Genomic DNA, 8,190 nt, shown 5'->3' on the forward strand with positions numbered 1-8,190 from the left:
TGTATTTTGACACTCTGTTTTTAGGAAGATACACATTAAGAATTGTTATGTCTTCTTGGAGAATTGACCCCTTTATCATTATATGATGCCCTTTTTTGTCCCTGATAACTTTCCTTGCTCTGCAATTTCCTTTTTCTAAAATTAATATAACTACTACTTTTAAAAATTAATGTTAGCATAGTATATTTTCTTCATTCATTTATTTTTAATCTGTCTGTCTTTATATTTAAAGTCTGTTTCTTGTAGGCAACATATAATTGGATCTTGTTTTATGACCCACTCTAACAATCTCTGTCTTTTAATTTGTCCGTTTAGACCACTGACATTCAAAGTGATTATTGATATAGTTGGATTAAGATGTACTATATTGTTACTGATTTTTATTTGTTGCCTTTATTCTTTGTTCCTATTTTGTCTTTTCTTTTTCCAACTTTTGTAGTTTTCAACTGAGCATTTTGTGATTCTATTTTCTTTGCTTTCTTAGCCTATCAATTATATCCCTTTTTTCACTTTTTTAAGTGGTTGCCCTAAAGTTTGTGATATAGATTTATAACTAATCCAACTCTACTTTAAAATAGTACTCTCTATTTTTTCAAATGTATTTTGAGTATCTTATAAGAACAAAATAATTCTAATTCCTTCTTCGTGTCCCATGTGTCATTACTGCCATTCATTTTACTTATACATGTATATAAACATACATATGCATAGCTATCTATCTATCTATCTATCTATCTATCTATCTATGCAAGTAATCAAATACATTGATGCTCTCACTATTTTGGACAAACTGTTTTCATTTAGATTAATTAAGAATAAGAAAAAGCAATGGTTCTATATTCTATTAATTCTTTGATGCCCTTGCTTTCTTTCTTTTTTTTTTTGAGCCGGAGTTTCACTTTTGTTTACCCAGGCTGGAGTGCAATGGCACGATCTCGGCTCACTGCAGCCTCCTCCTCCTGGGTTCAGGCAATTCTCCTGCCTCAGCCTCCTGAGTAGCTGGGATTACAGGCACGCGCCACTGTGCCCAGCTAATTTTTTGTATTTTTGGTAGAGACGGGGTTTCACCATGTTGACCAGGATGGTCTTGATTTCTTGACCTCGTGATCCACCCTCCTCGGCCTCCCAAAGTGCTGGGATTACAGGTGTGAGCCACCACGCCTGGCCTGCTTTCTTTATGTAGACCCAAATTTCTGACCTTATCATTTTTCTTCTCTCTGTAAAACTTTCAAACATATTTTTGCAAGGTATGTCTACTGGGAACAAATTCCTCCCAAGTTTGTTGATGTGAGAAGGTTTTTATTTCTCCTTAACTTTCGAAGGGTAATTTCAGAGCATAGAATTCTAGACTGATGGTGTGTTTTTCTCAACACTTTAAGGTCTATTTTTTCTTGGTGTAGGTTTTTTGTTGTTGTTGTTGTTGTTGCTGTTGTTTTTGCATTTATCTTGCTTGGTGTTCTCTGAGCTTCCTGAATCTGTAGTTTTGTGTTTGGCATTGATTTTGGGGAAAGTCTCAGTCATGATTTCTTCAAATATTGCTCAGTTTCCTTGTCGCTTTCTTCTCCTTTTGGTATTCTCATTACATATACTTTCATCTTTCCTCCTGTGCCTTTTTGTTTTTCTCCTCTTGTTCATGAACTTCTCTGTGAAGCAGAAGTTAAAATTAGTGTTGGGTGGTTAAGAAAAAGGAAAACTACCTCCAGCTTCTGTTTCTAAATTTTTCAATATCCACATTATATTGGCCAAGCTGCTTAATCTCTGAGGCTGATTTTTCACATATAAAAAGTAGGGGAAATTTTTAGAAATGGAAATAATAGCTACTTCTTCATAGAATTTTGAGAAGTAAATTGCATACATGCCATGCCTTGGTATATGTGACTGGATGGTTCTAGGACTTCCCCTCTACTCCCACATATACCCAAATCCCCATATAGTCAAGTCTCTCAGCCCTGTGGAAGGAGCTTGTAGGAAAATCAGCCCTCCGGATATTCTGGTTTTGTATCCTGCAAATACTATATTTTCCATCTGCATTTGGTTGAAAAAACTCTGTATAAGTGAACCGTTGTAGTTCAAACCTGTGTTGTTCAAGGGTCAACGGTGTATGTATTCATACATATGACAAATATATGTTAGTTTTAAATCTCTGACCAGAGACAGTGGGTTTTTGTTTAGAGTTTCATGTAGCTGTGTTTTATCAAAGATTTCTGTTGTCTTACCATTTAGGCCAATAAATTTTGACAGAAAATCACCTATATTCAAAAATTTCTGGCTATGACAATAGTTTTCTTCACCGTATTTGTTGCAATCTCCCTATTCCTGGTCTTTGAGACTCCATGTAGTTTTGCTAATGTAATTTTATTATCACAATTTTACCCCTCCAGAAGTGATAGTTCTTATATGCCAATCTTTTTTTTTTCTTTCTTTTTTGAGATGGAGTCTTCCTCTGTCACCAGCTCGAGTGCAGGGGCATGATCAGCTCACTGCAACCTCTGATTCCTGGGATCAAGCGATTCCCCTGCCTCAGCCTCCCAAATAGCTGGGTCTAAGGCTCGTGCCACCACGTCTTTTTTTTTTTTTGTATTTTAGTTGAGGTGGGGTTTCACCTTGGCCAGAATGATCTTGATCTCCTGATCTCGTGATCTGCCTGCCTCGGCCTCCCAAAGTGTTGGGATTACAGGCATGAGCCATCACATCCAGCTTATAGGCCAATCCTTATTAACTGGTTTTCATTTATCAAAAGCCTTTCAGCTCATTTATATCTGTTCTATAAGTTTATTCAATGCAACATAATCCTCTCCAATTTTACTGAGGTGGCTGCCTACGCCCACAACCAAATCTGCCTCTAAACTGGAATTGGGTTGCTGACCCAGCCCCAGCCTTGGCTTTCTTGTCTGCACCAGGCGGCATGGCACTCCATCTGTAGGTATCTCTGTCGGCTTCCCCTCTTGTGAGTCTTGCATGTTGCTCACCCTCCAGACCTTTAGGCCCAGGCCTGCCAGTTTCTGAACGGCTGCGGCATAGGGTGGCAGGCACAATCTCAGGGGACAGATAAAGGTAGTCACAGAGATACTGGATACCTCACTGGTAAGGCACCAATAGAAACTCCTCCAGGCAAACTATTCCTTCATGTAGCCTCAGGACTTGAGAGACTGCATGGCCTTCATGTCATGAAGGTTGAGCACATTGTTATATGCCAGCTCCGGGTGCTTAGGTATGTGGGCATCCTTCTTGGCCACCATGACTCCCTCCTTAAAAAGGAGTTCATAAATGGCAATCCGGTTCTTCTTAGGCATCAACATCTTGGCGGCTGTAGGGTCTAGCGCTGAGGCTGAAAAGGCTGTGCTAATGTTTTAAATCAATTCTGCAGTGGGTTGATGTATCACCATAGAATCAGATGATCACAAAGGATTTCAGAAATCCTCAAGTCTTGCCCTTGCCCCACCCTAGTAGTTCTGTTATGTCACCATCCTTGATATATAGAGAGATATTTTAATATTTTCCAGTATTTACAGGGAAGATTCTAGCCTATAAGATAAAGTGAAAGAGATGCAGAGTAGCCCACAGATTCTGCAGAGGAAATAGGAAAGACAAGAAGATTAAAAATGAAGGTAAGGAAGGGAGAATGGGGACAGACTCTGCTATCGGGATTTAGCGGACAATGTGTCTTGACCTGATGTATTCGCAACCTAGTCTGTAGGGGATCCCCATGTGATAACTGGGCATGGCTTTTGGTGCCCACCTCTAAATACTCTATTAGTAATTAGGCATTGTTTTGAAGACTTGGCATGCCTTTTGTAGCCTATATTTGGAACTCCCTGTAAAATATTGTCAGGAAGTAAGCCATAAGCTGGATAACAGGAACTTTGCAAATAATAATGGAGAAATTTGAAGCCAGCTCAGAACTAGACAGGTCAGGGCCAGATTTACCGAAGTGTTTTCTGAGAAAGGATAATAAGAAATGCCTGGTATCTGACTCAAACCCCAGGAAAGAAAGCAGGTAGGGAAAGAAATGCTAGAGTAGGGGAGAGAACTAGAAGCAAGAATGTTAGAAAAAATGTGTTCACTGTTCCCAAATTTTTGTGATTGATTTTATTATTTTTTTAAAAATGTAAGAAGTACATATAAAGATAATGGTCAGCAAAGGGCCTTCACATGAATATGAATGCTGTTAAATATTCATGTAGGATCTTTGAGTTTTGAAATTTCTTTCATATATACATATATATGTATAGTAATTTGAGTTACTGTTTTACCTATAGCTTTTTTTTTAAGAAAAAAGAACAAAAATTTATGTCTTATTGGAAAATAGTTGCAAAAGGCTATGGACCTCAATCTATGTACTGGCACTGATTTATAATTATTAGCAAAATTTCATGGAGAACAAAATACTTCAGCAAAAAGTCAGTAGATGGCAAACTTCTACAACCCTTAGGTTGAGAAAGGCCTATAATGCATATATTTCTGTTGGGGTATGAGTGGAGGTGGCTTATGTGTGTGTATGTGTGGTATGCTGCAAAAAACACTGAATGAAAAACAAGTCCTTTTTCAAATAGTTATGAAGACATTTACCAATTAAGCTAAATAAGTATGCATTAGAATCAGCTGCTCAATCAATATTTCTTGAGATTATATATAAGTACCCTGGTTATTTCAGTCCCTGTGGGAGGGAGGTTGAAATAGAAGCTTCTTAAATTCCTCTTCAGTCCTAGTAATCTGTGATTTCAGGTGTTCTGTCTTGATCCTGAGTCTTACTTTTCCTTAATAAGCCAACCCATGTGTCATGAACTGAAGTAGATTTAGGGGATTCCCAACTTTACACTGTTGGGGTAATGCTTGAATTTTATTTTTGGAAGACATTTTTTGGGGGGAAGATGTTGAAGGATAACAGGAACAGTTGAGTAAGTCCATTGGAGCACAAATAATATAATACTGTAAAATCACCTTTTGTTTTTTTACTGAAGACCTAGATTTGATGTTAAAATCTGTTTTTTTTTTTTTTTTTTTTTTAATTCAAGGAATCCCAAAATGTAGATAAATTCTGGGGCAAAATTATTTCATCATTCATACTCTGAGAAAGTAAAATAAATAATTTCCAGTGCTAATAAGCTTTGTAAATGTTCTCTTTTCAATCTCCTCTATCACTGTCACATTGTTCTCGGATAGGACCACACCATTACTATGCTTCACACATGTGATGTGTTAGAGAGGTAGCCAGTCCCTTAGCATCCATTGGTAGTGGACATCTGTTTTATTTAATGTCCTCAAATCCCTTCTTTGAGAAATGACTACTCCTAAATCCATGTGATTTGGGCCAGACTCAATCACGTGGTCCTGCCATTGCAAAGGGTGGGGAAGTGACTCATTGTGACCATCAGATTCCTTTTTAGGGATTTATTTTCATGCTGGTGGTAGGGGGCATGAAAGATATCTTTTATTTCTGTTCTCACTGAATTGGAAGGATATATAACTTTGGCTGATAATGGCAGTCATGCCTGTTACATGTTCTTAAGTCTATTTTATCTGGTATTAATATGCCTACTCTAGTATTTTTGGATTACTGTTGGCATGTTATCTTTTTCTGCTGTTTTTCTTCTTTTAACCTAGTTGTGTTTTTACATTTAAAGTGTGTGTGTTTTTTTTGAGATGGATTTTTGCTCTTGTTACCCAGGCTGGAGTGCAATGGCACGATCTCGGCTCACCGCAACCTCCACCTCCTGGGTTCAGGCAATTCTCCTGCCTCAGCCTTCTGAGTAGCTGGGATTACAGGCACGTGCCACCATGCCCAGCTAATTGTCTGTATTTTTAGTAGAGACAGGGTTTTACCATGTTGACCAGGATGGTCTCGATCTCTTGACCTCGTGATCCACCTGCCTCGGCCTCCCAAAGTGCTGGGATTACAGGCTTGAGCCACTGCGCCCAGCCCTAAAGTGTGTTTCTTATAGATAGCATATAGCTGCTTCTTCCTCTTTTTTCCAATTTGACCATCTCTGCATTTAAATTGTGTTGTTGACCATTTACATTTAATATGAGTATTTATATAGTTGGGTTTTTAGCTTTTTTATTTTAACAGAGACAGGGTCTTACCATGTTGCTTAGGCTAACCTCAAATCCTGGACTCAGGTGATCCTGAGGATTATAGGCGTGAGCCATTGTGCCTGTGTGATATAGATGGGTTTAAATCTGCTATCTTACTATTTGTGTATATTTATTTATTTTTACTTCTTCTCTTTTTTCCACTCTCTTCCTCTTTTTCTGCCTGTTTTAGGATTATTTTTCATAATTTGATTTTGTCTCCTATTATTAGCTTATTAGTTATTAGCTATGCCTTTTTTAAGTGGCTGCTGTAGGGTCTGTAGTATATTTATTTAATTTAATACAGTCTATCTTCAAGTAATATTATATTACTCATGAAAGAGAGAACCTGCAGAATGGGAAAAAATATTTGCAAATATGTAACTGATAAGGAGTTAGTAGCCAAAATATATAAGGGACCCAAACTCAATAGCAAGAAAAAAGTAACCTGATTAAAAAATGAGAAAAGAACATGAGTAGACATTTCTCTAAAGAAGACATGTGGGCTGGGCATGGTGGCTTATGCCTGTAATCCCAGCATTTTGGGAGCTGGGTAGATTACCTGAGGTCTGGAGTTTGAGACTAGCCTGGCCAACATGGTGAAACCCCATCTCTACTAAAAATACAATAAATTAGCTGGGTGTGGTGGCAGGCACCTGTAATCCCAGCTAATTGGGTGGCTGAAGCAGGAGAATCGCTTGAACCTGGTGGGCGAGGGGGTGGGCGGAGGTTGCAGTGAGCTGAGATCAAGCCATTGCACTCTAGCCTAGGCAACAAGAGTGAAATTCCACTGCAAAAAAAAAAAAAAAAAAAGGGACATGTAAATTGCTAACAGGTATATAAAAAATGCTCTATATCACAAACCATCAGGGAAATGCAAATTAAAACTACAATGAGATATTACCTTATACCTGTTAGAATGGTTGTTATAAAAAAATCAAGAGATAACAAGTGCTGGCAATGACCTGGTGAAAAGGGAACACTTGCACATTATTGTTGGGAATGTAAATCAGTATAGCCATTATGGAAAACAGTATGGAGGTTTCTCAACAATTTAAAAATAGAACTACCTTATGATTCAGCAATTCTACTACTGCGTATGTATCCAAAGTATATGAAATTTGTATGATAAAAAGATATCTGCACTCCCATGTTTACAGCAGAATTATTCACAGTAACCAAAATATAGTCAACCTAAGTGTTCATCAATGAATAGATGAATAAAGAAAATGTGGTGTATATACACAGTGGAATATTATTGAGTCTCAAAAATGAAAGAAATCCTGAAAGACATTATGTTAAGTGAAATAAGCTAAGCATAGAGTGACAGACACTGCATGATTTCACTTAAATGTAAAATCTAAAAAGGCCAAACTCCTAAAAGCATAGAGTAGAATGGTGGTGACCAGGAGCTGGGTGAAGGATGGATTGGGAGATGTTGGACAAGGGATAAAAAAATTTCAGTTAGATAGGAGGAATAAGTTCAAGAGATCTATTATACAACATGATGACTATAATTAATAACAATGTATTGCCTTCTTGAAAATTGCTGAGAGTAGGTTTTAAGTATTTTCACCACAAAAAATGATGTGAGGTAATAATGCATATCTTAATTCGCTTGACTTAGCCATTCCATGTTGTATACACATTTCAAAACATCATGTTGTACAATATATACATACATTTTTTATTTATCGATTAAAAAATAAAATTTAAAAAGATTAAAGTTGGAATTCTTTTTCCAAGTTTCTCCTCTCTCCAGTCCCACTGGGAATTAACATCCTGCAAACATTCTGAATTTCAAAACCCAGGAACTAGTTTTTCTTTTATTTTACTATTTATTTGTCTTTCTTAACAATGTTTTGTAGTTTTCTTCACATAGATTTCGTACATTTTTGTTAAGATCAGTCCTAAAAAATTTATGTTCTTTGTTGTTATTATGAAGGATGTGTTTTATTCTTTTGCCTTTTCTTCTTCTTTTTTTTTTTTTTAATTTTTTTAGGATGGAGTCTTACTCTGTCCTCCAGGCTACAGTGCAGAGGCCTGATCTGGGCTCACTGCAACCTCCACCTCCCGGTTCAAGTGATTCTCCTGCCTCAGCCTCCTGAATAGCTGGGA

At 37.3% G+C, this 8,190-nt stretch overlaps 1 pseudogene; it reads right to left on the bottom strand.

The window, feature by feature from the left end:
• Nucleotides 1-2,802: 2,802 nt before the first annotated feature.
• Nucleotides 2,803-3,354, bottom strand: LOC108593644 (small ribosomal subunit protein eS10 pseudogene; annotated as a pseudogene).
• Nucleotides 3,355-8,190: the final 4,836 nt, after the last annotated feature.

This window comes from Callithrix jacchus, chromosome 8 (assembly GCF_049354715.1).
Source record: "Callithrix jacchus isolate 240 chromosome 8, calJac240_pri, whole genome shotgun sequence".
NCBI lineage: Eukaryota > Metazoa > Chordata > Mammalia > Primates > Cebidae > Callithrix > Callithrix jacchus.